Source organism: Elephas maximus, chromosome 4 (genome assembly GCF_024166365.1).
Source record: "Elephas maximus indicus isolate mEleMax1 chromosome 4, mEleMax1 primary haplotype, whole genome shotgun sequence".
Lineage (NCBI taxonomy): Eukaryota > Metazoa > Chordata > Mammalia > Proboscidea > Elephantidae > Elephas > Elephas maximus.
This window is the reverse complement of record NC_064822.1, coordinates 131,463,571-131,490,855: the sequence shown is the minus strand read 5'-3', so window position 1 is coordinate 131,490,855 and position 27,285 is coordinate 131,463,571. Positions and strand designations below refer to the sequence as shown.

At 38.0% G+C, this 27,285-nt stretch overlaps 1 protein-coding gene across 4 annotated transcripts in view; it reads right to left on the bottom strand.

Annotated features, from left to right (window-relative positions):
* Nucleotides 1-27,285, bottom strand: part of CNOT2 (CCR4-NOT transcription complex subunit 2) — a 158,534-nt gene that overhangs the window by 130,515 nt on the left and 734 nt on the right. The gene's annotated exons all lie outside the window — the stretch shown is intronic.

Below are 27,285 nucleotides of genomic sequence, written 5' to 3'. Positions count from 1 at the left end.
GCTCTGTGAGTTGTTCTTAGCAAATACTGAACCTGAGGGGATAGTGGAAACCCCCAAATTTGAACCTAGCCGGTTAGAAGTAGAGGTGGCCTGGGAACCTCTGAACTTGTGGCTGGTATCTGAATTCTTGGGCAGACTTGGAAGGACTGCGCCCTTAACCTGTAAAATTTGGCCTAACTCCTGGTAGTCTGTGTCAGAGTCATTTGCACAAAGGTTAAGGCTAATTAGATACAAGCACAATTAGGAAGTCGCTTAAACCATATCAATGTTTACAGGCAAGCATAACCTTTAATAACCTTTTGGTTATTTGGGCCAGTTTAAAATTATCTGACGGTCACAAGCACTCACTATCAATTTAATCTGCTATAACTACATTAACTCTCCTTGGCACGAAGGCCTAGAAGAAACCTTAATACGTTCAGCAAACATTTATATGGTACTTAATAAGTATCAAGCTCTAAGCTGCACAGGGAATTAAAAAAAAATAACAACAACCTCAAAAGCCCACAATCTAGTCAAGTGTATCCTCAGTACTTAGAAGAATGCCACCGCCCCTTGGAAACCCTATGGGGCAGTTCTACTCTGTCCTGTAGGGTCCGTATGAGTTGGAACTGACTCGATGGCAGTGGGTTTGGTTTTGCGTTTTTAGAAGAATGCCTAGAACATAGTATTAAAATTTGCTGAATCAATGAATGGCATTTGAAAGGCACCTACTACAGAATCTGATTCAAATAAATGCTTGGTTGCTTTCTGGAGAGAAACGTGTTATATTCACCAAAAATGAAACGGTGAGATTAATGTTGCTTTTTTTTAACTAATCCTTCTAAACTTTAAAAGTATTATTTTTATAATGAGAGGGATAGATTTTATGCAGTATAATATTAATAATAGATATTAATGTTAATTACACTATTAATTAAGAGAGAATTATAAATCAGTTCTGCTAGGCGAAACTAAATAACATACGCATGTGTTTCTTCAAACTAAATATTAATAAGATATAAAATTGAAACTCTATGGGTGGGTAAAATTGTTAGTAGATGAAAAGTAGACTAGATCCTACTGCCTTCAAAATTACCATCAAATTAAACTACCATTTTTACAAGAGCCTAATGTGTGAGCTTTACATATAATACTCAGTGTATTTAATACTTCAATAACTATTCAGAGCAAGTATAATACTACCTACATTTTAAAAAAGAGGAAACTAGGGTTCAGAAAAGTTAACTAACTTGCCTAAAAGCATAGGGTGGTGGAAAAGGGGTTCATGTCAAAGTCACTTAGCTCTAAAACTTGTACACTTTACATTACGCCTGGCTAACTTCTATAAATCCTAACTTCACATTATCTATATACATATTTAAGTCTGTTGTTGTTGCTGTTGGGTGCTGTTGAGTCAATTCCAACTCACAGCTACCCTATGTACAACAGAACGAAACACTGCCCAGTCCATCACCATCTTCACAACCTTGGGAATGCTTGAGCCCACCGTTGCTGCCACTGTGTCAATTCATCTCATTGAGGGTCTTCCTCTTTATTGCTGACCCTCTACATTATCAAGCATGATGTCCCTCTCCAGAGACTGATCCCTCCTGATAACATGTCCAAAGTATGAGAGATATAGTCTCCCTATCCTTGCCTTTAAGGGGCATTCTGGTTGTAATTTTACCAAGACAGATTTATTCGTTCTTTTGGCAGTACATGGTACATTCAATATTCTTTGCCAACACTACAATTCAAAGGAGTCAATTATTCTTTGGTCTTCCTTATTCATCAACCACCTTTCACATGCATATGATGCAACTGAAAACACAATGGCTTGGGTCAGGTGCACCTTAGTCTTCAGCGTGACTTCTTTGCTTTTCAACACTTTTGCAGCAGCTTTGCCCAATGCAATGTGTCTTTTAGTTTCTTGACTGCTGCTTCCACAGACATTAATTATGGATCCAAGTAAAATGAAATACCTTGACAACTTCAGTCTTCCTCCGTTTACCATGATGTTGCTTATTGGTTCAGTTGTGAGGATTTTTGTTTTACGTTGAAGTATGATCCATATGGAAGGCTATGGTCTTTAATATTCCTTAGGTAAGTGCTTCGAGTCCTCACTTAAAGCAAGCGAGGCTGTGTCATCTGCATAACCCACGTTGTTAATGAGTCTCTAATCCTGATGCCCCATTGTTCTTCATATAGTGCAGGTTCTCCAATTATTTGCTCAGCATACAGATCAAATAGGCATGGTGAAAGAATACAGCCCTGAGGCACACCTTTCCTGACTTCAAACCACGCAGTATCCCCTTGTTGTTTGAATGACTGCTTCTTAATCTTATGAGCACCATTAAGTGTTCTAGAATTTCCATTCTTTGCAATTTTACCCATAATTTGGTGTGATCCACACAGTTGAATGCCTCTGCAGAGTCAATAAAACACAGGTAAACGTCTTTCTGGTATTCTCTGCTTTCAGCCAGGATCCCTCGGACATCTGCAATGATATCCTTCATTCCATGTCTTCTGAATCCGGCTTGAATTTCTGGCAGTTTTCTGTTGATATATTGCTGCAGCCACTTTCGAATGACCTTCAGCAAAATTTTACTTGCATGTGATATTAATGATATTGTTCAATAATTTCCACATCTGCTGGGATCACCTTTCTTGGGAATAAGCATATAGATCTCTTCTAGTTGGCCAGGTAGCTGTATTCCAAATTTCTTGGTATAGAGGAATGAATACTTCCAGCGATGCATCAGTTTGCTGAAACATCTCAACTGGTATTCTATCATTCCTGGAGCCTTGTTTTTCGCCACTGCCTTCACTGCAGATTGGACTTCTTCCTTCAGTACCATTGGTTCCTGATCACATGATACCTCCTGAAATTGCTGAACATCAACCAATTCTTTTCGTATAGTGACTCTGTGTATTCCTTCCATCTTCTTTTGATGCTTCCTGCATCATTTAATATTTTCCTTGTAGAATCCTTCAGTATGGCAACTCCAGGCTGAAATTTTTTCGTCAGCTCTTCCAGTTTGAGAAATGCTGGGCATGCTCTTCACTTTTGATGCTCTATCTCCAGGTCTTTGTGCATGTCATTGTAATACTTTACTGTGTCTTCTTGAGCCACCCTTTGAAATCTTCTGTTCAGCAGTTTTACCTCATCAATTCTTCCTTTTGCTTTAGCTACTTGACCCTCAAGAGCAAATTTCAGAGTCTCTTCTGGCATACATTTTGTTCTTTTCCTTCCTGTCTTTTTAATGATCTCCTACTGGTATGATGTCCTCGATGTTATTCCACAACTTGTCCGGCCTTTGGTCATTAGCATTCAACGTGTCAAATATATTCTTGAGATGGTCTCTAAATTCAGGTGGGATATACTGAAGGTCATACTTTGGCTCTCATGGAATCTGTTCTAATTTTCTCCAGTTTCAACTTTAACTTGCATATGAGCAATCGATGGTCTGTTCTACAGTCAGCCCTTGGCCTTGTTCTAATACTGAGCTTTTCCATCATCTCTTTCCACAGATGTAGATTTGACGCCTGTGTATTCCACCTGATGAGGTCCACGTGTATAGTCACTGTGTTTGTTGGTGAAAAAAAGTATTTGCAAGGAAGAAGTCATTAGTCTTGCAAAATTCTATCATGCAATCTCCAGCACTGTTCCTATCACCAAGGCCATACCAATCCTTCCTCTGTTTCCAACTTTCACATTCCAATCACCAGTAATTATCAACGCATCCTGATTGCATGTTTGATCAATTCCAGACTGCAGAAGTTGGTAAAAATCTTCAATTTCTTCATCTTTGGCCTTAGTGGTTGGTGCATATATTTGAATAATAGTGGTATTAACTGGTCTTCCTTGCAGGTGTATGGATATTATCCTATCACTGACAGCACTGTACTTCAGGAAAGACCTCGAAATGTTCTTTTTGACAATAAATGCCAATCCTATGCCTCTTCAATTTATCATTTCCAGTAAGCCATACAATATGTCCGATTCAAAATGGCCAATACCAGTCCATTTCAGCTCACTAATGCCTAGGATATTGATGTTTAAGCACTTCATTTTTGATGCTTTCCAATTTTCCTGGATTCATATTTCATACATTTCATGTTCCAATTATTAATGGATGTTTGCAACTGTTTCTTCTCATTTTGAGTCATACCACATCAACAAATGAAGGTCCAAAAGCTTGACTCCATCCATGTCATTAAGGTCTACTCTACTTTGAGGACACGACTCTTCCCAGTCGTCTTTTAAGTGCCTTCAAACCTCAGGGGCTCATCTTCCGGCATGATATCAGACAATGTTCCGCAGCTATTCATAAGGTTTTCACCAGCTAATTCTTTTCCGAAGTAGACTGCCAGGTCCTTCTTCCTAGTCTGTCTTAGTCTGGAAGCTCCACTGAAACCTGTCTGCCATGGGTGACCCTGCTGGTGTTTGAATACTGGTGGCACAGCTTCCAGCATCACAGCAACACACAAGCCCCCACAGTAGACAAACTGACAGACACGTAAAATCTAGAATAGGTTTTAGCATCCTTGTGATTTAGAAAGAAATGCAATAAAACTACGGGGGAAGTAGGATATTTACTATACCAAACATGCATTCATTCAACAAACGTGTTTCAGGCATCTGTTAGAATAGCAGTGCACAACAGAATAATACATTATAATGAGCAAAAAAAGCCAGACACAAAACAATACACACTGTAAGATTCCACTTATTTGAAACCCTAGGAAAAAATTATAGTGACAAAATGCAGATCAGTGGTTGCTTGAGACCAGGAGTGGGGATGAAAACTTTGGGGGTAACGGAAATGTCCCTTATGTTGATCGTGGTTATGGTTACACAGGTATTTGTAATAACACACTGAAAAATATACTTACAGGGTGGCAATGAGTCGGAATTGACTTCATGGCAACAGATTATGGACTTCTAATGTAACAACACATATTTTTAAAATCTCTGAATTTCATTACATTTTGCTTCTCAATTTAAGAGCTATTCCTCACAATTTTTTTTTTTTAATATAAACAAAGGAGTCATTCTTAGCATTATGATTCAGAGCCATAGACAAACTGGGACTTCTGGTATTCCAAGAGAAATAAGATTTAAAATGCACCTATTTTACTGGTAACATGGTGTTAAAAAAAAGATGCCCTCAAGTGGACACAGACTCATGGTGACCCATGTGTGTCAGAGTAGAACTGTGCTCCATAGGCTTTTCAATGGCTGATTTTTAGGAAGTACACTGCTAGGCCTTTCTTTTGAGGCACCTTTAGGTGGACTCAAGCCTCCAACCTTTCAATTAGTAGGCAAACACGTTAACTACTTGTACCAAGATATAGTGCAGTGTTTTACAAACTGTGGACTGCACCCCAACAGTGGGTTGTGAAATCAATTTACCGGGTCAAAATCAGCATGTTTAAAAACATAACACAGGATACACTGCATAGTAAAGGCTATTACTTTCTGAGTTCTTTTTTAGGAAATCACAGTATGGATCTTGGTTTTAAGAAAAAAAAAAGTGAAGGCCTCTAGAAATACATTAGAGTAAGTGTAATGAAAAAAGCATGGGCTTTGGAATCAAAGTAAGTTCAGATCTGAGTTCTGCCACTCACTAGATACGTGACCTTGGAGAAGTTAGTTATTGGTTAACCCACAGAACCTTTATTTATCAACTGTAAAATGGGAACAACTGTGAGCAGTATATATGAAAGAATTTACTCAAGAGTAAAATCCAAAGCCCTGATGATGGCTTTATAAAAAGCCTCTTCTGATCCACCTCTGGTACTCACAGTTTTTGTATTCATTCTTCTCCTTAGCCACTCTATTACAGCCAGAATTCCTCGTAGTTTTCAATCACAATAAATCAAGAACACTCTTCTCTCTTAAGGCATTTGCTCTTTGTTGGCTGTCCCTTCTTAGAAGCTCTTTCTCCTGGATGTACAAAGGCTTGCTCACCACAGGTTCACTCGATCACCTTCTAGGGAAGGGCTGCCCTGCCCACACTACTTCAATATGCATTCCGTACATACTCCATATTCCCTTGATTTGTTTTTCTCCATCCCCTTACCACTACTTGCCATACCATTTTTTTTTTTTAATTGTGCTTTAAGTGAAAGTTTATAATTCAAGTCAGTTTCTTATATAAAAACTTATGGTCACATTTTCATGTGACCCTAATTGCTCTCCCTACAATGTGACAGCACACTCCTCCTCTCCACCCTGTATTTCTGGTGTCCATTCAACCAGCTCCTGTCCCTTCTGCATTCTCATCTCGCCTCCGAACAGGAGCTGCCCATTTAGTCTCTTGTATCCACTTTTTTTTTTTTTATCCACTTAAGCCAAGAAGTACACCCTTCACCAAGTATCATTTTACATCTTATACTCCTGTCCAATCTTTGTCTGAAGAGTTGGCTTCAGGAATGGTTTTAGTTCTAAATTAACAGAAAGACCAGAGGCCATGTCTTCTGGGGTCCCTCCAGTCTCAATCAGACAATCAAGTCTGGTCTTTTTACTAGAATTTGAGTTCTGCACCCCACTTTTCTCCTGCTCCATCAGAGACTCTCTTGTATTCCCTTTCAGGGCAGTCATTGATGGTAGCCGGGCACCATTTAGTTCTTCTAGTCTCAGGCTGATGGAGTCTCCAGTTTATGTGGCATTTTCTGTCTCTTGGGCTCATGTTTTCCTTATGCCTTTGCTGTTCTCCATTCTCCTTTGCTCCAGGTGGGCTGGGACTAATTTACGTATCTTAGATGGTCACTTGCTAGCTTTTAAGACCCCAGATGCCACTCACCAAAGTGGAATGCAGAACATTTTCTTAATAAACTTTGTTATGCCAGTTGACCTAGATGTCCCCTGAAACCATGGTCCCCAGATCCCTGCCCCTGCTACTCTGTCCCTGGAAGTATTTGGTTGCCATACCATATGTTTATTTATTTTATACACTGTTACATCTTCTCTTAGAATAGTGCCTGGCACACAACAGGTGTGAAACAAATGAACAATGAATAAAAAAGTAATACAGTACCTAAATGTTACTTTGCCTTTGTCTACCCACCACTAACAAACCACTTACTATTTTCAAATACATCCATGGATATCAAAACGATTTTGAAGCCATTCAGAGAAAGCTTAATAGTATAAATACAACTGATTTTAGCATCTAACATAACATCTTAGCTACATTTTTAATGTTGATACAGTACACTCAATTAAGCAAAGGTTTTCTCAAGCTTTTTACATTGTTAGTTTATCCAGTTTAAATCATTTTATGGTCAATTTTGGTATAGTATCTATGTATTCTAAACCCATCTCATATTTGTGATGTTCAATAATACTTACTTTTTTCTAGAAAGCATGGAATGACCCTTAGGAGGGAACCAGAGACAAAATTATAAGACTTTATTATTACTCCTATAATAAAAAAAAAACAATCTTAGGAGCAATAGACACTTTTTTAATTATCAGTTCACACTTTCAAAATTTAGAATAAAGTTTTTTTTTTTTTTTTTACACAACCATACTCAGTATCATTGGCAATTAAGTGAATGTAAATTGGCACAGCCTTGCTATGCAAAATAATCTTTCATGCATTCAACAAATACTTACCAGGGATAGTATGAAGTTTAGTCATACATGAGTGAACAAGACTGACTTAGCTCCTACTCATAATCTAGTGGCAGAATGATACAGAAAATTTTTTTTTTAATAATTGCTAAACTGTAATAAGATACTATGAGAGAAGGAGATTACTTAAGAAAGAGTACTTGGGAAACGCCTCTCTTGGTATTTATGCTAAGTACTCTACATATATTGTCATTTACTCCTCTCATGAATTAGTATCATTATTATATCTATTTTTCTAGAGAGGACACTACACCTTGGAAAGTAATTTTTCTAATGACACAACAATTAGTTAAACACTGGGGCTATTAATTTAAAAATTTATATATTTTGGAATAAAAATTACATTTATAAGAATGTTTTCTAAAGAAATAATTAGATATGCAAACAAAAATTCAGGTACAAGAATGTTCACCACATTGCTACTAATAAAAAGTGAAAAATAAAAATAAAATTAAATGTTTAATAACAAAGAATCATTTTCTCTTTCCTGTTGCTGTCGAGTGGAATTCAACTACGGTGACTGCACGTGCGTTACCAGACTCCATAAGGTTTTCAAAGGCATATTTTTCAAAAGTAGATCACCAGATCTTTCTTCCTAGACACCTGTTTCACTCAAACTTTCAACCTTTCTGTTAGCATGCAAACACATTAACTGTTTCCACCATCCAAGGAATCCAAGGAATCATTAGATCAGCTATACTCTAGCCATTAAGAATGTTTTTGATAAGTTAAATACAAGCCCAAGAAACCGAAAGGGCCACATAAACCAGAGACTACATCAGCCTGAGACCAGAAGAACTAGATGGTGCCCGACTACCACCGATGACTGCCCTGACAGGGAACACAACAGAGAATCCTTGATGGAGCAGGAGAAGAATGGAATGCAGACCTCAGATTCTCCTAAAAAGACCACACTTAATGGTCTTAATGAGACTAGAGGGACCCCTGAGTTCACGGTCCCCTGACCTTCTGTTGGCCCAAGACTGGAACCATTCCCAAAGCCAATTCTTCAGACAGGACTGGACTATAATACAGAAAATGATACTGATGAGGAGTGAGCTTCTTGGCTCAAAGAGACACATGAGACTATGTGGGCAGGTCCTGTCTGGAATCAAGATGAGAAGGCAGAGGAGTACTGGAGCTGGTTGAATGGACACAGGGAATACAGGGTGGAGAGGAGGAGTGTGCTGTCTCATTAGGGGGAGAGCAGCTAGGAGTACACAGCAAGGCGTATATAAGTTTTTTATGAGACTGACTTGATTTGAAAACTTTCACTTAAAGTACAATAAATGGAAAAAAAAATATTTCTTGAATATGTACACTTCCAGAATAACATCCACACTTGATATACTTCAAACGGATGTTACCTGCATTAATAAAATGCTCATGTAATAGTACACATAAAAGAAGAAGAATGTTTTTGAAAAAAATTAAATGACACTGAAAATGATTATGAAGTTTTGTTTGTTTGTTTTTTAATTCAGGTTACAAAGCAGTGAGTATATGCCCCATGTTCTCTATTACAGAAATGCTAACAGTGATTTTCTTGGCTGGTGGAGGTTCCCCTCCTTTTTATACTTTCTTGTATACTCTAAATTTTCCACATTAACCTACACTGCTTTAATAAAGGAGAAAAACAAGTGACTATAGTGCTTTAACATGCACACACATACACGCCCCACCCCCAAAACACACAAAAGGACAAATGATGTTGGTCCCTGTTAAAAGTTCTCTAGATTGCAAGTTACAAGTGACTTTTATTTTCTTTCTCATCTTTATTTTCTACTTTTTTTATAATAAGCACATGCCATTTATTATTAATTTTTACCACAGGTCTCCTTTAAGCACATGACCCCACATTTTATTTGCTTCATATAAAAATTTAAAAATCAATAAATAACAGTATCACCTCCTTGGTATATAGTGTCGCTATGAGTCGCAATCGACTCTATGGCAACAGGTGTGTGTGTGTGTATGCTGAAATATATATCTATATACTGGAATCCAAAACTATAAAATAAATTATAGAGAAAATCATTTCCATCCCCTTAAAAAACTTCAACTCAGAATTACTTGAGTTAGAGTTCTCCAAGTATATTTAAACTTCTCGGATCATGAATTTGAGTAAGATGTTGGATATCAGAGGAATTTAACTGTTCTTTTTCTGTGCCAATTGAAGATGAACCAGAAATAAAGACAAAGCATTTCTGAAATAATGTTAAAACTAACAGTAGAACTTTATAAAAGCAAAAACACCTATCTTTTCCATGTATTGCCATTTTAGCATATATACCACCTTTCCAAGCTTGGCATGTACAATTAAAAATAAAAGCCTTATTAATCATACAGCTTCAGATGTAGACTAATCTACAGAATAAATTCTCTAGTTACTTCAGGTTATCCCAGAAAACTAAACAAAAAGGCTTTGGTGTTAAGAACCTTGTCAAAGTTATCTAAGATGTACTAATAAATCAGTTTTTTCTTAGAATAACTGAATATGTGATGTTAGAGGACACTGCTATGCCTGACAATCATTATTAAAACTACGAAAAACTATAAGTGGGCTTAGATTGATGACGATCTGTTTATCTCCTAGAAGTTAATTTTCATAAATAAGTTTTTGACATGAATGAGCTATTTTAATTATTAAATTATCTGCCTCAGTACATATGGAAAAATGGAGGGACAATCTAATTGAGTGATTTCGGTAGGTGAATTCCAGTTTCTAGTGGTTTTAGTATGTATTTTTGAGATAAAGTATTTTACTTGAAAGCAACTTCCTTTTAACAGCTCAAGATTAAATAATTAAAAGACCTAAGAAGCACATAGTATCAATAGCTAGATTTTACAAGAAAGGCAATAAAAACAATGCCTTTCCTTTGAATCCAAAACACTCATATTCCAAATTCATTACTCTGATTCACTTTCCTTGCTTTGCTACTGCAGCTACTTAGTACTATTTTGCTTTCCTTATATGGTATTTACTTTTAACGCTTCAAAAGGCTAAGCAGTCAAGAGATATCTTACAGATTGAAGGAAGGAAAAAAACAATACACGTTATTCATACACATTACATACACAAAGAATAAACAATAGTTTCAAACTGCTGCACTAACGTTCTCAGTGCTCTAATTGCATCAAAATGAATTTCATTTGTTGGGACACACGGGAATGGTGCTCACAAAAATGCTTACCTTACAATGACAAAGAAAAAATACACAATTGTAAGTGTGGGAACACCCCAAAGATTCTTATCTTTCACTCCTAATGGAAGAAAAGGTAGACTTCCTGCTATATAACTACACACAGGTATTAACAGAACTTTAGCATACAAAAATATCCAAGTATTGGAATATATCTTAGAGAATTAAAAGCCTTTACATGAACAGATATATATACACCCACGTTCACTGCAGCACTGTTTACAACAGCAAAAAGATGGAAGCAACCAAGGTGCCCATCAACAGGTGAATGGATAATTTATGGTATATTCACACAATGGAATACTACACATCAATAAAGAACAATGATGAATCCGTGAAACATTTCATAACATGGAGGAATCTGGAAGGCATCATGCTGAGTGAAATCAGTCAGTTGCAAAAGGCCAAATATTGTATAAAACCACTATAATAACTTGAGAAATAGTTTAAACAGAGAAGAAAATATTACTTGATGGTTACAAGATGGGGGAAGGAGGGAGGGACAGGGGTTTTCACTAATTAGATAGTAGATAAGCATTATTTTAGGTGAAGGGAAAGACAACACACAATACAGTGGAGGTCAGCACAACTGGACTGAACTAAAAGCAAAGAAGTTTCCTGAATAAACTGAATGCTTTGAAGGCCAGCGTACCAGGGGTGGGGGTTTGGGGACCATGGTTTCAGGGGACATCTAAGTCATTTGGCATAATAAAATCAATCAAGAAAACATTCCCCATCCCACTTTGGAGAGTGGCGTCTGGGGTCTTAAACGCTAGCAAGAGGCCATCTAAGGTGCATCAGTGGGCCTCAACTTACTTGGAGCAAGGAAGAATGGAGAACATCAAAGACACAAGGTAATTATGAGCCCAAGAGACAGAAAGGACCACATAAACCAGAAACTGCATCGGCTTGAGACCAGTAGAGCTAGACGGTGCCCCGTTACAACTGATGAATGCCCTGACAGGGAGCTCAACAGAGAGCCCCTGAGGGAGCAGGAGAGCAGTGAGATGCAGACCCCAAATTCTCGTAAAGAGGAGAGACTTAATGGTCTGACTGAGACTAGAAGGACCCTGAAGATCAAGGTCCCCAGACATTCTGTTAGCCCAAGACAGGAGCCATTCCCAAAGCCAACTCTTCAGACAGGGATTGGACTGGACTATGGGGCAGAAAACGATACTGGTGAAGAATGAGCTTCTTGGATCAAGGAGACACATGAGACTATGTTGGCATCTCCTGTCTGGAGGGGAGGTGAGAGGGCAGAGGTAGTCAGAGGCTGGCCAAGTGGACACAAAAATAGGGTGGAAGGAGGGAGTATGCTGTCTCATTACAGGGAGAGCAATTAGGAGTATATAGAAAGGTGTGTATCAATTTTTGTATGAGAGACTGACTTGATTTGTAAACTTTCACTTAAAGCACAATAAAAATTAAAAAAAAAAAATCCAAGTATTAACTAGCCTGCTATGATGAACATATAGTAGAATCATTGTATCTCACGAAACTTCAAGAAGCCACGTTAAACTTTAATTATGTAAGATTTTAATAAAAATACATAAATGGGAAACCATATAAATGCAGCATCATGAAGTAAATGAATGAATGAATCATACGACTTAGAAATCTACTAGTAACATTACAACCACTAATAATTTCGAATCCCATTATCGTATCAAAATCATTATCATAATACTTTTACATGCTTTACAGTTAAACACCTTTGCTATCATCTCATTTGTCATCCATTAGGAAGTATAAATGACTAAAAAGCTGAGGCTTTCAATACTAATTGATTTGCCAGGCACATAGCTCATAAATTTATGAAGCCCAGACTAGAACCAATCTTCTTTGTATTTTTTCCAAACTAACATATTACCTCACCATTAAGGATAAGCATACACACAAATGTAGATAAATGATCTGATTTTCTCAACCTTCAAAAATTAATTGATAGGTGTCATGTTTAGTATTTTCTCTGAAAATTAGAAGTATTTACTCGTATAAAGGAAAAGAAATGGAAACCAATATTTTTAAGAACCTACTGTCAGATGCTTTACATGATCATACTTATAAAAGAGCACAAGAGAAAATATTTTATCCATTTTAAGGGAAAGAAACCTGAGACATACAAAAAGTTAATAAATTTGCTATAGAGAATAAGATATAACTCAGGTTGTAAGTGGTAGATACTGAATGCTGGTGCTCTTCCTATTAGATTTAGCCCATTTAACAAAGAAATCATTAAATGCTTATTAGGTGTCACGCACTGTGCCAAGTGCTATAGATAGGGGAATACTAAGATTTATTTATACGTTACTCAAAATATTACACAAAATACTTAACCAGAATGTCACCTAAACAAAATCTGTGGTAGGAAAAACATATCTAGACTCAAAAAGCAAGGCCGCATTATTCTTCTTTTCATTGACAAATCTGATTTATGAATATGAATTAACTGCGGCTAATTTTCATATATGTCTCAGAAGCTTATCCTTAATACAGGAAGTCCAACAACAACAAAAAAAATAACCTTTATTCCTTACATCAGTCCTGAGGTATTGTTATTTAACCTCATTTTTCACATGAGAAAACTGAAATATAGGGAGAAGTCACACAGCTAGTTAAAAGTGGTGGATCTGTGATTCCGATTCCAGCTGGTTAAGTCCAGAGACTCTTTAATCACATCATGTAAAATCCCAACAAAATACAACACTCTTTAATACGATAGCTATCATCAGCTCCATTTTATTTAGCCAAAACCGGACTAAATGGACAATTAGGTGACCTAAGCAGCTCCAAATCATCTTGGTAGAACGAATTTTTTGCTGTGATAGCAGTACATAATGCATATTATCAAAGTAATAATTTGCTCAAATTGCATTCTTAGGGAATAAAAAAATAATCACAATACTATCAATTCTTTCTAATTACAAACACTTGAGTTTTTTTCATTTTAGGATTAAAAACTAATGATAGCAACCTAGAATAAGTGCGTAAGTCTTACGTTATCGTGTTTTGAGCAATACATATACACACACAAACATCTTAGCATTTTAAAACAAGCACTTGTAATAAATATAATGGAGTCCCTGGGTGGAGCAAAGCGTTAGGTGCTTCACTACTAGCTGAAAGGTTGGTGGTTCGAACACACCCACAGATGCCTCAGAACACAGGCTGGAAATCTGCTCCCAAAAGGTCACACAGCCTTAAAAAAAAATCCATGGAGCAGTTCTCCTCTGTACACATGGGGTCGCTATTAGTCGGAATTGATTCAACGGCAATTAACAATAACAATAATACAGATATCAACTTCTATGACTGCATAGCTAATTTGTTTTATTCTAATTTATCCGAGCAATGTTAGGTCTCATGCCTGCAAATAATGTCAAATAATAACATTCAAAGGAGCCCTGGTGGTACAATGGTTAAGCACTCAGCTGCGAACTGAAAGGTCAGTGGTTCATGCAGGAGAAAAAGACCTATTAACCTGCTCCTGTTTTTTTTGTAACACAGCCTAGGAAACCCTGTGAGGCAGTTCTACTCTGTCCTACAGGGCCGCTATAAGTTAGAATCAACTGGACTGCACACAGCAATGATAACATTCAAACTGCCTGCCCCAAAACTTAAGTAACAAATTCTATTCACTAATGTAAAAATTTTAACTACTGGTTTATGTATGTAAGGAGTAAGTTCTCTGGAAGAAACAAACTACAAAGTTTCAAATTCATACAGTTTTTAATAAATAAAAACCTTGTTAATATGAATACAAAATATTCAATTTGTTTAATGGGGAGAAAAATAATCCTTCAAAAAAAAAAAAAACACAGATACTCATAGCTTAATGTCCACAATACATTATGTGAAATAGGATGTTATGTGATTTGGATGTTGTATGAACACCACGTTATATATAGGAAAGGGGATTGCAGGACGGTCACCGGGCAGGTCTGGGACTGCGCCACCACCACTACGCCAAGGAACTGCAAGAAACCTTTGGTTCTGCCACAACTGGTCCTCCGTGGTTACCACCCAGTCTCTGAGAGCCATGCCAGGCCCCCGCTGACTCAAGCACTTCCTGCCCAGTTGGCCACCTCTAGGCAGGCTGCTGGCTCCCTTCCCTTCCTTCCTCTCAGCCTGCCTTCCTCACCACCCCTAATGGTGCCCACCCCTCCTTTACCTTCATCTCCTCCCCTAGCCACCTTCCTGGCTCCTCCTCTCACCAACACAGCAGCTAGGACTGCTTGGCAGCTGCCATCACAGGGTCTCGGGCATGTCACAGAGGGCGCCCTGGCCAAGTGAGACAAATGCGTGCATTTGTAATGCTATTTCCAGCCTCACAAGGCATCCCTCTTGGCAGCTCTTGCAGCATCTGTATGGTCCCTGCCTGAAGCAAGCACAAGTGGACAGGTAGCCATAGGGTGGATGCCGCCAGGACCTACCGCTCCTGACACCGGACCTGGAGAGCTAGTGAAAGATAAGATCTACAGTACTTAGTAAAGTACATACACTACGATCCATTCTTCAACTGGAATTTCTAAACTCTATTAGAACCTTATGAGATCACAGACATGCACCCGGTTGGACATTGCCTGAACGGATGTCACGTGGCGCATATCTGTACACAACATCAAGCTTGCAATTTTAATTACAGATTGACGATGGAATCTAAAATTTCCCCCTGAAGCACAAATCTGAATATCACTTCCTCTGAGGGCAAAAATAGTAAATGGCTCCTCACAATGTATAAGATAAAGGCCTCACGATACAGCCAGTTCACTCCTTCAGCCAACCTCTCCTGTGAGGTCCCAGAACTCCAACCACCACTTCAGGGGATTTTCTTGCCATTTGCCAAATCAAGCATATTCTCCCAGGCTTGCGTGCATTTGTAATGCTATTTCCATGACCTCCCCTACAGAGTGAACTCCAAATCACTCTAGAGAACCCAGTTCCAGTATTATCTCCCAGAAACCCCCTCATTAACTCCCACAAACACTGTTGCTCTTCTCTAGCATGTTTCCACATCACGCACCACAAAAACTGAACCTGTTTTTAAAGTGCATGATACACAGCAATGTTTAAATTATACAACCAAATCTAATTGAACATAAAAATCATTACCAATATCTAAAGCTCGCTATCTAAATTTTGCACAACTAAAAATTCTTTCTTAGATGTTTTTATTATTCTGCGTAACTTCATGAATTAAAAAAGTTTGTCCTCCTTTATACTTTTCCATTAATACAGACAGACTCACAGTTTCATCTGATCCAGTAAGCATTTTCATGGCATCTTAACGAAAAAAAAAAAAAAATCCCACTTCCCTATGTTGTTGTTGTTGTAAGGTGCCGTTGAGTCTGTTCCAACTCATAGTGACCCTATGCACAACAGAACGAAACACTGCCCAGTCCTGCACCATCCTTACAATTGTTGCTATGCTTGAGCCCACTGTTACAGCCACTATGTCAATCCACCTTGCTGAGGGTCTTCCTCTTTTCCGCTGACCTTGTACTTTGCCAAGCATGATGTCCTTCTCCAGGGACTGATCCCTCCTGACAACACGTCCAAAGTATGTAAGACACAGTCTCGTCCTCCTTACTTCTAAGGAGCATTCTGGTTGTACTTCTTCCAAGACAGATTTGTTCGTTCTTTTGGCAGTCTGTGGTATATTCAATATTCTTCACCAACACCAGAATTCAAAGGTGTCAATTCTTCTTCTGTCTTCCTTATTCACTGTCCAGCTTTCTCATTCATATGATGCAATCGAAAATATCAAGGCTTGTGTCAGGCTCACCTTAGTCTTCAAGTTGACATCTTTGCTTCTTAACACTTTGAAGAGGTCCTTTGCAGCAGATTTACCCAATGAAATGTGTCGTTTGATTTCTTGGCTGCTGCTTCCATAGCTGTTGATTGTGGATCTAAGTAAAATGAAATCCTTGACAACTTCAGTCTTATCTCTTTATCATGATGTTGCTCATTAGTCCAGTTGTGAGGATTTTTGTTTTCTTCATGTTGAGGTGCAATCCACACTGAAGGCTGTGGTCTTCGGATCTTCATTAGTAAGTTGCTTCAAGTCCTCTTCACTTTCAGCAAGCAAGGTTGTGTCATCTGCATAAACGCAGGTTGTTAATGAGTCTTCCTCCAATCCTGATATCTTGTTCTTCTTCAAACAGTCCAGCTTCTTAGATTATCTGCACAGCATACAGATTGAATAGGTATAGTGAAAGAATACAACCCTGGCGCACACCTTTCCTGACTTTAAACCAATCAGTATCCCCATGACCTGTCCGAACAACTGCTACTTGATCTATGTCAAGGTTCCTTATGAGCACAATTAAGTGTTCTGGCATTCCCATTCTTCGCAATGTTATCCATAACTTGTTATGATCCACACAGTCAAATGCCTTGGCATAGTCAATAAAACACAGGTAAACATCCTTCTGGTATTCTATGCTTTCAGCCAGGATCAGCAATGATATCCCTGGTTCCATGTTGTCTTCTGAAACCAGCCTGAATTTCTGGCAGTTCCCTGTCGACATACTGCTGCAGCTGTTTTTGAATGATCTTCAGCAAAGTTTTGCTTGTGTGTGATATTAATGATATTGCTCTATAATTTCTGCATTCAGTTGGATCACCTTCCCTGGGAATAGGCATAAATAAGGATTTCTTCTAGTCAGTTGCCCAGGAAGCTGTCTTCCCTGATGGTCTAATGGTTCGGATTTGGCGCTTTCACTGCCACAGCCTGGGTTCGTTTCCTGGTCAGGGAACTCTTCCCTGCAGCCCTTTATAAAATTTATTATAAATTACTGCCTCACAATATTTCCCGCAATTAAAAGACAAGTATTATGTCTTAATCATCTCTTTACACCTTTAGAGATTTATTCCAATTTATGTAAAAAGCACTACATAATGATTTATAAAACTTCTCATCACCTTCAAACATGCTAAACTTGATCCCATCTTAGGCCTTCTATTCCTTCTACTTGGAAAACCATTTGCCCAGATTTTTGCCTAGCTTTCTCTTTTTGGTTTCTGCTGAAATGACACCTCCACAGAAGTCCTTCTTTATCACCTTACTGAAAACAGTCTCCTCCCATCCCTAATCAATCATTATACCCTTATCCCACCTTATTTTCTTCTTAGTAGTTACCATTACCTAAAATCATGTTAATTTACTTGCTTATTATCTGTCTTCCCTTCTATAGTGTTAGCTCCTCGAACAAGGCTTGTCTTGCTCACAATCATATCCCCAGCATTTGTAACAATGTCTAGCAGAGAATATTCAAATTACAAAAGAATTTAGCTATAAACATCTACTATGCTAATATCCAACCAGTACAGCTTAAAATTTAACTTAAGCAACTTATATTCAAATGCCATTGGAGAAAATTCTGTGAATTTCGCATCCCTGGTGAGAAGAAAAAGTCTGACTTTTTAAAAACATGGAATTTTAGGATTGGAAGTGACCTCAGCAATCATCTAGCCCATAGTTTCCAAACTATGCCATGAAACACCCTAGATTATTCAGGATACTTCAAGAAGTCCCTGAAGTATTTGAATATAATTGTTTTACACGTATTTTAGGATATGTGATTCTTTCTCACTCACATACACACAAATAACATGTACACATAAGTACATTACACACCAAATTTAAATTCTTTGAAGGCTACCATCTCAGCTGCCAGGTTGTAAAGTTTGGCCTGGTATGTCATTGAATACGCCTAGAATCTCTCATAAATGCACATAGATTAGAAGGTTATAGCTCTAATTGTTTTAAAACTCAAGCTAGACATGCTCATTCACATGAAATTATAAAAACTATACCCCGTCCACATTTTGTCCAAAATTCATGTCCTTGACACATGCAAAATAAATTCACCCCGTCCCAAAAGTCTTAAATCAACTCCAAGTCCAAAATCTCATCTTCTGAATCATCTAAATCAAATATGTGTGAGACATTAGGTATATTTCATCCTGGAGTGTTAGGCATATTCTAGCCTGGGGCAAAATTCTCTTCATCTGTGAACCTGTGAAATCTAAAATACAGGTTATCTTCTTCCAAAATACAATGGAGGAACCAGCACAAGATATACATTTCCATTATAAATGGGAGAGGCTGGAGGGAAGGAAGGGATAATGGACACCAAGCAAATCCAAAACCCAGAACAACAATTTAGATTAGCTCTCGAGGCTTGAAAATTATCTTGTGTTCTCTGAGACCACCTAGGCAATGGCCTTACTGTCCAGACTCTTGGTGTTGGCCACGCTCTCTGGATTCTGGGTTGAGGCCCCTCAGCCCTGGGCTTCAGCTCCACCTTCCAGGCCCACTGAGAATGCAACTCAGCTCCCTTGGCTTTGGAGGCCCCATTCTCCTAGTTCCTCTGAATGGCAACCCCACACTCTCAGCCCCAGCAGGCACCGTGCTTCTGTCCCTTGGGTGTGGCAGCCCTGCCCCCTCAGCTCTGGGTGGCCAAACACTACAGAACCAAGTTGGTAAAGATTTGACTCTTTGCAACCTAGGAGGCTACGGCCCCACCCTTTGAGATCCAGAAGGCCTAGCTTCCTCTGCTCCTTCCAACAGTTCTGCTGATCCCCAAGCGGCTCTAGGGATGGTCCTTTTCTTTTCCTGGAGGACAACAGATGTATGTCCTTTGGCCTATTTCCTGCCTGTAGAATTCCAAGGGGCTGACAGTTTTCTTTCATCATTTCTCTGTCCCTTTCAGTCTAAACTGATGGATTTTCTGCTGTACTTGGTTAGGTCCATCAGCCACAGGCTTAACCTCTTAAACAAAAGATTGTATAGCCATGTCCTCAGTGAACATTCTAGGACACGTGTCCTTAGTCTAATACTGCAGGATTTTCCAGATCTTTAAGTTTTGTTTTCATTTTGCACAGTCCATGTTTAAGTCCATCTTCTTTACTCTCGTATTTTACTATAAGCAGCAAGGAGAAACCAGACAGCCCCACTGAGATCTTGCTTAGACATCTCCTCAACTACATATCCAAGTTAATCACTTCAAAGTCCTTCCACCAAACATCTGAACGTAATTCAGACAAGTTCTTTGCCACTGCACAAAAACCACTGCCCTTCTTCCACTGTCCAATTACATGTTCATTTTCTTTTAAAGTCTCACCAGAGCACATTCAATGGCCCCCTTTCTAGTAACATTCTGTTGCTGACACCATATATTCTCTAAGATAAGAGTGTCTCCATAGCTCTTTTCACTTCCTTCTGAGCCCTCACCAGAGCTGCCTTTGATATCCATAATTCTACCAACCATCTCTTCTAGGCACTCTAGGCTTTTACTATTCCAAACCCACTGCCATCAAATCAAGTCAGTTCTGACTCATAGCAACCCTATAGGATTTCCAAGGCTGTAAATCTCTATGGAAGCAGACTGTCAAATCTTTCTCCCACGGAGCTGCTGGTAGTTTCAAAACGGTCAGCCTTTCAGTTAACAGTCAATCGTGTTAACCACTGTGCCACCAGGGCTCCTGCTTTTACTATTAGGCACCTTAAAACTCTTTCAGCCTACACCCATTACCCAATTCCAAAACCACTTACACACTGTATGAATTTGTTAGAGCCCCACTTTTCTATAACAAATTCTTTGTTATCTGGTACTGCTATAACAGAAGTGGATGGCTTTAACAAAAATTTATTTTCTTTGGTTTAGGAGGCTAGAAGTCCGAATTCAGGGTGCTTAGCTCTAGGGCTCTAGGGAAAGGCCTTCTTTCTCTGTTGGCTCTGGAGGAAGGTCCTTGTTTCTTGTAAGCTTCTGCTCCTGGTCGATCTTCATGTGCCTCGGCATCTCTCTTCCCCCATCTCTGCTGCTTTTGCTTGCTTGTTTAATCTCTTTCATATCTCAAAAGAGATTGACTGAAGACACACCCTACACTAATCCTGTCTCATTAACATAAAACAACCCATTCCCAAATGGGATCATAATCAAAGGCAAAGAGTTAAGGATTTACAACACATATTTCTGGAGGACACAAGTCAATCCATAACAACCCCTAAAGCAGTACTCTGCATAATACAAAAATCAAGGAAAAGCTCAAGGACTGTCTGCTCCGCACATGGTTTCCTCACAGGATTGTACGGAATAAGTAAACCTGTAATATGTGGCATCAATATGATACAAGATTATCATTTATTCTCATTTTAATAATATTCTCATATAAGATTCGGGTAGTTTTTTTTATTAACATGTTAATAATTTTTAAAAACATGAGCAGTTGTTGGCTATCGCCAGAAAGTCAAGCTTGAAAAAAGTATTTTCCTACTGCTTCTATTTCCATTTATGGAAACCCTGGTGGTGTAGTGGTTAAGTGCTACGGCTGCTAACCAAAGGGTCAGCAGTTCAAATCTGCCAGGTGCTCCTTGGAAACTCTATGGTGCAGCTCCACTCTGTCCTATAGGGTCGCTATGAATCGGAATCAACTCGATGGCACTGGATTTGGTTTTTGGTTTTGGTTATATCAATTTAATTAAGTGTCTCGAATCTGCAAGATGATCAGATAGGATGAAAAAAATTTCCATTTACACCTACTTAATTTGAGAATCAGAATTTTCTCTATAGCGTAGCACTAAAATAAATAAGAAACAAATTGGATGATGAGTCCAATTTAAAAGGACAGAAACAGCCTTCATAGTTTCCAACTTCTAATTTTCATATTACTCAAAACAGCTTTATTTTTTTCTATTTTTATAAATATTAATGTTGCAATTTAAACTTCTTTAAAAAGTAAACATCAAAGTGACAATCATATGATATTGAGATAATGTATATGAAAGTATGGAGCCCTGGTAGCACAGCAGTTAAGAGCTCAGCTGCTAACCAAAAGGTCAGCAGTTCAAATTCACCAGTTGCTCCTTGGAAACCCTATGTGGAAGTTCTACTCTGTCTTTTACGGTTGCTATGAGTCGGAATCAACTCGGCTGCAATGGGTTTTTTCGTTTTTTTATATGAAAATACTTAACAAGTTACAAAGCATTTTTAAAATATTTGGTACTAATAATATAAAGCCAAAAGGAATCAGGTCCTTTGAATGGCACAGTAAATTTATTGAATATTATCAGTTTACTAATCTATGAAAGATTCCTTTACAAACAAAAAACTATTCACAAACTAGTATACAAGATAAGCATTGTAATCTGCAATTTTAAAAGTAACACAAAAACATTTCTGCCAGATATGACATGAAACCAAATGTCCCTCTCTCAAACATACTGTATTACATAATCAGGATTACATTTTGACCAGATGCTGATACAAAATGGAGTTATATTTCCATATCCAGATATATAAATGGAAAAATGGTATAGTAATATAAGCTTTAAAAAAAAGCAAGTCTATTCACTGTTATCTACATTGCTGGGACACATAATTCTCTCTTGTTTATTTTGTCATTACTTGGCAGAGTAAAATTTTACTGTCTGTATTCCCATCTACTTTCAAATAAGGAAAAACATTTCCTTTCAGTAAAAGCAGAGAAAGTACTAGCGTCCTGAGTACTGGATCAAATTTTTTTGTCTGTGTGTTTGTGAGTTAAATGTCTCTAGAAAATATATAAGCAAATAAAATATAAGAAAATGTTAGCATCTCTATCATCTTCCAGGAGACATTTAACCTGGTTTGATATCTATATCTCTAAAATGGACACAACACCATAGCACAATCTTTTATCCAAAATCCTTGAAGACCACATTACAGCATTTCTCAGAACTAGAATTTTTCAGATTTTAGAAAGGTAGAATAATACATATATATATATATCATGATACCGCCCCCCCCCCCAGAGTGATCTAGGCAAAACCCATGATCAAACACAACACTTCCCTTATCAAAATATTGGAAAATAAGGTTGAGAGAGACAACTAAAGATGATAAACAAGCTACTATCATTTGAAGTTGGATTTTGGCACCATGCTTATTTAAAAAAAAAAAAAATTTTACTTCTCAAAGCTTTTTGGATTTTCGACCTCCCGTAAATTATGATACGTTAACTCATCTCACCTAACTTCCTTAAGGAGAATGGTATTCGCGGTAAAGAACTCTTACTTTGTACTAGGCACAGGGCCAGGCATTAAGAGTAAAAAGGTGAAAACAACATAGAATCTAACTTCAAAAAGCCCAAATCTAATAGAAGTGTATGTTAAGTCCTGGTAAATATACATTATTATATAAAAATACAAAACTATCTCCTTCAACCATGGTGTTAGCACACTGAATACAGCGAGAATCACAGTCCTAAACATTCTGCCAAAAGCCAAATAGGGTATTAATCACTTTATTTACAACATCTTTCCCTCAGTTCCTCACTCACTACACACATGCTTTCTTTAAATAGCTCACTACCTACCTAACTTCTGACAGGCAAGAGGCAAAACTCTAGGAAAGGATTCAAAAAAGGAACACAGATGTTCTCCTCTCTACCTTTTTTTCCCAATTTGTTGCTTATGAACTCTGGATTGGAAACAAGGTACTCTGACAGCATGAAGGGTCAAATGACAATCTGGCATCAGTTTAATGAATATTTATTAAGACCCTACTACATACTATGCATTATACAAAGCACTAACCAGTTGCTGTCAAGTCGATTCCAACTCACAGTGACCTATAGGACAGAGCAGAACTGCCCCATAGGGTTTCCAAAGAGCGGCTGGTGGATTCGAATTGCCAGTCTTTCGGATAGCAGCCAAGTTTTTAACCACCAGGCCACCAGGGCTCATAGAAGGCACTAGAAACATAAACCTAAATAAGACAGATCTCTACCTCTCAGAGGTGCTCACTGGTCAGTGAAGGTTATTAGTGGGAGATGGGGATGAACAGTAAATTACAATAAAGTGTGACACATTCAATAACAGAAGTTTCAAAAATAAAAGGCAGTACAAAAGAAGGATTTGGAATATCAGAAAGGTTTTGTAAAGAATATGACACCATAGTTGAGCTGTGAAGAATAAGAAGTCTGTCAAGCAATGGAGAAGAGAGTTAAAATACACACACACACACAAAGGAAAACATACCCATGAATGCAAAGGAAAAGAAAACCCTACAGGGTAAGTGGTAAACATGTCCAATATATCTAACTATATCTAAATAGACTTACATCCTGAGTGTACCATATACAAAATGTTAGTGTTCAGAAAGGTGAATATATCATTTTCTCCTAGAAAACTCACTTCTTTGTATTTCCATATTATATAAGCTAAAAAGTCTTAACAAAAAATAACCATTGTAAATCTTTGCATTACTTCATAATAGAGAATACTCCAAGCGATACACCTAGCGATTTGCATCTGTATTTCAGAGAACAAGCTGTCAGAAAAACATACTAGGAATTTTATTTCTAGGACATCCCCACCCAAATAAACGAACAAGCTACATCATATGATCGGTAATAAGATGCAAGTTTTAAAAGAGAAATCAAAGGATGCCAAACAGAAAAAAACCTAAGTACTATTTAAACGGAGGAAGGATTCAACGAACAAAACCAAAGTAAAAATGATAAAATTAAAAAAATTTAGAACCCTAGCTTCCATTCTTTCTTTCAACAGACTTTCTGCAACATCGATTTTAGTGTAACTTCCCAAAATATCTAGTACAAGTCATAATGAATTTCAATTCCTTTAAGTATCGCAGGTAGAAATCATCCTTAGTAAGGAAAACAATCACCTGTACCATTAAGGAGAATGACTCCATCATAGCACTAGATCCATTGATATGAACCTAACTGTATTAACATATTATGGTGCAACTCATCTTAACTCCGCCTCTGAAACTTTCCTATCCTTGTGTTACAAAATCCACTAGAGGTCCAGATAATAAATAAAATCATAAATATTTAGTAGTATCTTTTTCCTAAGACTGTATTGCTGTTTGCATAAACTGTCAGCAAATGCCTATTAGGGCAGGTACATGGGATTGTTAGAGTCTGCTTTTAAATATGTGACCGTAACAGAATAAGCTTTCTACAGTCAAAATTTTTAAGACACTTGAAAAAAAATGCTATCATTTAACATTGCTTTGAAAGGAAAAAAAAAAAACAAATTATAAACCAAGCTCTTTTTACAAGTCTATTAGTATCCACTCAGTATTTCATACATACACATGCAGCATCATTTTCTTTACTTTTTCATATTATCAGTAAATCTTATGAAGCAAATTTGTCCCTAAAAACAGTAAAATTATAACCTCTCATAGGTTTTAAAAAATTCTGTAATGGTCTTTCAAAATACAAGTACTTTTAATATCAGTATCTACTGAAGAGGTAAAAACCAAAAAAACTGGGTTAGAAGCACTTCTGGGAAAATTTACTCATAAATCTAAAGTATTTATTCACTTTTGAACAAAGAGAATTTTCAGATTATAACTAATGATAAAGCATCTCTGAAAAATCAAAAAGTAAATTAAAAGTTCAAAGTTATAAAGTAAAAACGGGGAGGCATATCATTCTGAGTTTTATATTATCTTCAACATCAGTACTAATCAAATAAAACCAAAAACCGAACCAAACCCATTACCTTCGAGTCGATTCCAACTAATAGTGACCCTACAGGACAGAGCAGATCTGCCCCATAGGGTTTCCAAGGAGCAGCTGGTAGATTCGAACCGCCAACCTTTTGGTTAGCAACGGAGCTCTTAACCACTGCGCCACCAGGACTCCTTCTCAAAAGGGGGTATAAGTCACTCACACTTGTGCATTTTGCCCTCATTTTTCCACCACATAAATTTACTTTGAAACGCAAGTGTAATAGAAGCCGAAAAAAATGTTAAAAGTTTTATCTGTTGCTAGGTTGAACATATAAGCAATTCTCATTCCCCAAGGGTATCAGATTAGGTCACAGATCTCTACACTATATACGTAGAACAAAAGGATTTTGCCAACAAGTAATGTTTACATTAACTTATTGGTATTGATACATCATTAATTAGAATGCAAAAACGTGAAAGTTTTTCCTTTCCTCTCTAAAATAGCAGTTTACAGAAATCACCGCAATTCATGCCCCCTGAAAAAAGAAGGAAAAAAACGCCGTTTTAAAACTAAATGAAAATATTACAGACAAGTAAGAAGCAGACAGAGTTGGAGTTGTCTTGTTTTAAAATGTATCTTGCTTTTCCTTTAGTATCTAGTATAACAAAAGAACTACAAACTAAACAGAAGTTCAACATACAAAACTTATTAATGATCTTGGTCCATTAAGAAACACTTCAATGAAAGAGATCTGAACGTAGCAGACAATCATTTCAGTGCACTGAGATTCTGTATCAACCCTTTAAATCTGGGATGCAGTTACCTTCCAAAATTGCAAACGAGATGTACTCGGTGACCTTTGAGAGTTAACTTGTCAAATATACCAAGCATTCCCAAACAACATAAAATGGGTATGAAAAAACAGGTATTTTTAAATTTCTACCCCATCCCACACTTTTTCATTTCTGCTTATGATGCTTCAAAGGCAAATCAAAAGTTGCACCTATGACTCCAGAGTTCTAGAAATTCCTAATATCAACCATGACAGGAAATGTGTCCAACTTTGAACTCCAATTTCAAACCTAGTTTCCTCATGAACAGATTTTAACTCAGTACTTTTTACCATTTAGCCAAGAATCTAAGGGTTGATACCAATGTATCTAATGATTAGAAACCGTTTAGATGACTGAAAATGAGGTAGAATCCTTTGACCAAGAGTTATAAAAAAGAAAATGTGCTGCACCCCTTTTCTGGATGTTGAAAAGTGATGGTTTCTCCTAGGACTGGAAGGAAGTTGATGTTTAGGTTCCTTCCGAGACGATGGCACCCGTATATTACGCTTTTGTGGTGGAAATATAGTACCCACAGGGCCTGAGATAAATGCCTACTTTAAAACCTAGGAAATGCTTTCCCGAAAGAAAACTACAATTCGCATTCGCTGAGGAACATAGCTACCTAGAGTTACGAAGCTTTCTTCTGGACCCACAGAACCTCAACTAAGAACTAAGAGGGCCTTTAACCCCACTCATTCTTTCGTTTAACTTTTAAGTTAGACCCAAGACAGCTAGACGAGCAGCAGCCCCGGCGGAAGTGGAAACCGAGGGCTAGCAACTTTCACAGGCAGAATCGTCTCGGGTTCCTCCGCCGCCAGAGGATCATCCTGACTCAGTCCCTATGACACCACGGAAGCTTCATCCTCCCGATGCGGTGGCACAGGCATCACAGTTGCACTCCTTCCTCCTCCACCATTTACAGCCTTTGGTACCCTAAGGCCTGCAACCCGTTAGCCAGTCCAATGCCCCTCATCTTAAACACAGAAACACACAAGTTGCGGACGATGTACGTGTAGTGAGACGCTGGGAAGAGCCACAGACCGCGGCAGCTGCTAGGAAGGCGGTAGCGTCGTCTAAAGCTAGCCCGGACTCCTCGGCCACCGCCGCGGCCGCCTTCTTGTCTTCCCCAAGAAGCAGCGCGGCGGCGGCTCCT